This window comes from Palaemon carinicauda, chromosome 3, assembly GCF_036898095.1.
Source record: "Palaemon carinicauda isolate YSFRI2023 chromosome 3, ASM3689809v2, whole genome shotgun sequence".
NCBI classification, from domain to species: Eukaryota; Metazoa; Arthropoda; class Malacostraca; order Decapoda; family Palaemonidae; genus Palaemon; species Palaemon carinicauda.
This window is the reverse complement of record NC_090727.1, coordinates 23,241,668-23,246,958: the sequence shown is the minus strand read 5'-3', so window position 1 is coordinate 23,246,958 and position 5,291 is coordinate 23,241,668. Positions and strand designations below refer to the sequence as shown.

Genomic DNA, 5,291 nt, shown 5'->3' with positions numbered 1-5,291 from the left:
ACATGCTGGTGTTATTCCTGTCATGTTCTGAAAGTTCTTTACAGAAATTATACCAGAGAGACGATTTTTTTTGCAAGGTGACGTCATAATTTCCCATAAATGTCAGATCTTAAAAATTACGACTCATCCACCGTTGATTTATATAATTATGGCAATCATAGGCCTGATAAAGGTTATAAATTTGATTGTTTTTATACAAATTTCATGTAATTCTAAATGGGGGAAAATTAAGTTTTTGGTTGTTGCTTGAAATGAGTCATAATATTTTTTTTTTTCAAAGACTAGCAATTCTGAAATTTAGACATAGATGGCGCCACTGCTTCTACAAGGACACTAAAGAAACTATTCGTTGTTTTCTCATCCTTGATATGTCAAGTCAACGTTGGTGAAGTTAATTTTTCTCTGCTTAGGATACAGTGGATTTAATCTTTAAAGTGGTATTCATCTAGATGTCAAGTGTTATTTCTTACAGTGTCAAGTCCAGTTAAGTAATGTGATAATTAGATTTTGAATCTGTGAACGTTATGCAAGTATAAAGATTAATTCTACAGGCTCCTTTTCACACACCATGAGCCGGTAAGCTCTTGGGTAATATGACTAATTGCGCCAGTCAAGTTTGTGAAACTTTCAATGTGTTAAATGTTCCTGTCAACCATCAAAGTGTGTAAATATTGCCATGCTTTCCTAAACTTGTAAGTTTTAATCGTATAATCGTAATTTAGCTAGCTTTCGCAAAGTTGTTGGATAATTTTGTGCGTTTAATATAAAAGATTTACCCAAGTGTCCTTGTCTTTAAAACCAAAATGTTAAGCCATGGGTGTAACTGCTGACTTTATTACTATTTATTTTTTCAAAGGCTACTTTTTGTTACTGTAGCTTGCACGGCAATAAAGAACACGGTAATTTTAATCTGAAGTTCTCCATATAAATATAATGCTGTCAGCCGTATTTCAGTAAAGTACATGTGACCATAATTTTTATCCTACATAAACTTTTACGGGTTGGTAACCTTTGTATCACTCCTTTACGCAGTTATATCATTTTCAAACGGCCAGGCAAACTTTATTCCAGGACTTTTTACAGATTTTTAGGGCAAATTCTTTTAAGTGATTGATGAATCGGATTGATTTTAGCAATTGAGTCGGTGTCGGTTTTAGAATGTTTTAAGTTAGTCTTTTGAGTTTACCAATTAACTATAAAGTTTGGCCAGTCTTGCTAGCTTAATTTCCTGCACAACAAAGCTACGAAACTAGTATTTACTATCGGTTGCCTTGTTTAATGTTCATAGTTAGTGAAAGTTTAGCAAAACCTCTTGCGGAGTAAAATCATTTACAAAGTTATTTTAAAACACTTAATTTGATGATTAGACTCTTTACCGTATATTGTGACATAACTTTAATTCTCTGTCTACATTCGAAGTTTTTTAGTCTGTTACGTTTAATTCTTATTTCGATTTTCTAAGTAAATTTTGTTAAATATCACTTCGACCCGTTCATTACTTTTCTGTTCATCTATATGAATTAATCTGAAGTTTATTATTTAAATGGGAAATAAATAATTTCGAATCTATTTAATTTCCCAGTTTAATGGAATATAAGAATTTTGTTAGTAGGGTATCGTATATTGGTATTGGACGCATGAATTTACTTTTACGGTAAAGATTGGTCCATTGAAAATCTGGTTTTACTAAAAGCTATTTGTTCCTGATTACTGCTTATGTAGTCTACACTGTTAAGTTTGCCGTAAAAAAGTTAAAAATCCTGGATTAAATGTTGCAGGATTTAGTTTTAAAAACTGACTTATTGTCGTATAAGAGTGATATTACTGTCACCAACCCGTGAAAGATAATGTAGGCAAAGTTACGGTCACATTCATTTTACTAAAATACGGGTAAGAACAGTATACTCTTAGAGAAATTAATATCAACTAGTGTAAAATGACGACAATGAATGAATTTTGTGCATGAAAATATTGACTGGTTCTAATTCATGAACAGTATTTACTGAAACTTAGTATTAAAATTTATAAGCGTAATGTTTTAAAATTTAATTATTTTGAGAGAGTCTATGAAATCTAGACTCTTTTAATCCTAGAAAATTAGCATTTATAACAGCTGGTGTAGAATTTTATTTGTGGCTTCTTAATCATTGTAGATAAACTTATAGTTTCAGTTGATTCTCTAGTTCATATAAGTCTACCAAACGAGATTTAATTAGATTGGAAGTTTTGAACGTTACTATCATAAGTTAGGAGATTCTAACGTTACCATTAAGTGTTGATGTTTTAGTACATTCAATTGCAAAGTCTTAAGAGATCTTGGGTAGAAGTTTTAAAGGTACTAAATGTTATCACTCTATGCTGATAGAAGAGATTGACTAACACCACTCAAATATTTAATTCTGTATTCTATTGGCAGCGAATCCTAAACCAGCGAATGTAAGACTTTACTTTTTTACAATTGGTAAAGACCAGATCTTTTCTCTTATATAAACTGATTTCAAAATCAGTCATCAGTCTCTTGAACTTTTCCTCTTTACTTTGGTCACCAGGATTTCTTAATGAAAGATTTTTATTTATTGCTAATTATGTTAAAACCTTTCAGACGCTGGCTGTACTGGGAATCCTGCTCTTCTGCTGAAAAGACTGAATGCATCCTGTCAAATTTTCAAAATCAACTCTTCCTAGAAAATTTAATTCGAAATCAATGGTAAGAATTCACTTGACTCTCCAAAACACCCCCCCCCTTTTTTTTTTACACTTTTTTAAATGTCCAATATATTCACATTTTTTGAATTCTTAACATTGTCATGATTTAACGAAGTTCAAGGTTAACTAAGTTTTATATTTGACTGGTATGACTTTGTGATTTTATTTGGACTGATATTGTATTTCTATGGCTGTGGTTTGTAATAATTTTACTTTAAAGTTAGCTTATTTTATTTATTTGACTATGATCCAACAGCGATAAGTTTACTTTGTTTAAAATTAGCAATTCTATTTGTATGACTTATAACTTGCAATAGCTTTACTTGGTTTAAAGTTAGCTAGTTTTATTTGAATGATTGTGACTATTAAAACTTTGTATTTTATATTTTGCCTAAATATTGATATGAAATTTCTCTTTCAGATGGTAACTGGTATTGCAGCGTATGATAGTGAAACTTCTGGCCACATACCACTCAACATTATATATTAAAGATTCTGTGGAATGCGAACTAGAGCACTAAAGTATTTTTTCCAACCTTGAAGACAAACTACGGACATCGGTTCTGTGAATTCTTTCAGACTTGAGATATTTTACCCACTTTACCCACAATGGACCAGGCAAATGACTCAATGCTTCAAAGTACTTCTCAAATATGGATTTTGAGAATTATTTGAGTCTGCAAATGGTTGAAGATTTAACCAGGACAGTACGCTGACACAGGTTCTTGCCACTGGACGCCCTATATCGACTGTATCAACCATATTCCTGGGTCTTCTAGTGGTTGAAGATTCAACCTGGACAGGGCGACCCGTAATCGACAAGACTTTATGCTTTAAATCTGTTTTATTTGTGCTTTTAAATTAAATTTTTTTCATTCCAAATTTTTTGCTAGAGCCTAAGTTGAATCTACGAAATTTTAAAAAATATATAGTAAATTTGGAAGTGTAGCGAATGTTACTAGTTTTAATTTATTCTTTTACATAATATTGAAAAAGTTATTTGTCAAACTGTAATGCCATATTCTTATTTCCAATCTGAGCAATGTTTCAATGCTATTTAAGGAAAGATTTTATAGATCTCCATAGTTTTCTCAATACCAAAGTTTTATGTTTTATAGAGTTGTGCAATTTCATGTATTTGTTTCCAATAAGTTTTTTCTCAATACTGAAGTTAAAATCTGTATGGATCTGTCTACTTTTTCAGTACTGTTTTTACAGTTGAAACCGAAATTAAAAATCAGATCTAAATAACTCAATGAATTGAGTTTTGATATTTTCTACTTTAGGAGAGGCATGCCTTAACTGTTCGTTGGATTAGAGTAAAAGCTATTAAGTAATAATATATTGTGAAGTTTGTTTGGTACATGAAGGTTATGGACATTTTAATGTAGCATTTGTCTACTTTAGAAGTCGAATTCTACCTATATGCATATTCTTGAAACTTAATAAAGTAAGTTTCAAGAAAAAAATATTCTAATCTAATTGTTTGTAATTCCATTGGTATTTTTAGATTTATAAACTTCTTAGTTGCTCAAGATTCAATAGAATTTTTTGTAATTAAATTTAAATCTTTTTATTAAAAACTTCTGACTTGGTTGCTCAAGATTAAACTAAACTCCGGTGTTTGGAAGTTTCTAGTGTATTTATTTATCCTTTTGGAAAGTTTATTCCAAGATTGAAGGAAAATATGAACTGTAGGCTTTAAACATACTGGCCAAGCTTTACGTTAAACATTCAAGGAGACCCTAAAATTTAGTGGTAAAAGAATTTAAATTTACTCGTTTAAAAAAAAAAAAAATTGATAAAGTGGTAAAGAATTTTTCCCCCTTTGTTTGGGAAATTTAAGTCCCATCGAAATTTACCATTTCCATCAAAAATAATTGAGAAACTGGCTGAGAATTTTTCCCACTGTTTGGGAAATAAAACTATTCTGGCATACCTTATACCACTTAAAAGTTAAATACACCACCGTTCACAAGGTCTGTCTCTACCTGCATACTGTGATCTTTGCAGACTGTCTGCAGGCTCTGCCACACAATTTTAGTTTGATGGTGTATAAGGATTAAGTAGTCGGCAGAGTACTGTCAATTTAGTGAGGTTTGGGACAGTATAGTACGGTAACGATTATTAAGTCTTTAAACTTTAATCTTGGTGCTACAATAAAATTGATTTATGCATAAAAGCTAATGGGAAGGTGGCAAACTTGAAACATTTTAGACGTTTCGGGACTGTTGCATAGATTAAAAATTAAAGCAACTGTGTTGTTACTTATGGATGGGCGTAAACCACCAGCAAGGCTTAGTTTACTTTTCGATGGGTTTTCAGTTTTTAAACAGGGTGGGGGATTTTCCAGGAGGGCGTCCTCCCTCCCCTCGATTTGTGGTATGTGTTGAGAGGGACAAAGACACGCACTGAAATGTTATCTACAGTAAATTATATACGTTAGCTTCCAAAATAAACTGGAGGTAAGGTACTAGTGCCTGGCATATTTGACGTATTGCCTCTAGGCCCTGCTATACAAAAACGGCTTGGTGTGGCTTCATAATTAGAGAAACTGCTAGCATCAATTAGGTTTCTCGCAATGT

General features: G+C 31.8%; 1 long non-coding RNA gene across 4 annotated transcripts; it reads left to right on the top strand.

Moving 5' to 3' along the window:
• The first annotated feature begins 387 nt into the window (after positions 1–387).
• LOC137638221 (uncharacterized) lies at positions 388–4,326 on the top strand. Of its 4 annotated transcripts, none has more exons than XR_011043901.1 (3): positions 388–483; positions 2,603–2,707; positions 3,128–4,326. It is a non-coding gene; the product is annotated as an uncharacterized lncRNA (long non-coding RNA). The 4 variants fall into 4 exon arrangements; XR_011043900.1 differs by having other exon boundaries at positions 423–576; XR_011043903.1 differs by having other exon boundaries at positions 425–588.
• The last annotated feature ends 965 nt before the right edge of the window (positions 4,327–5,291 follow it).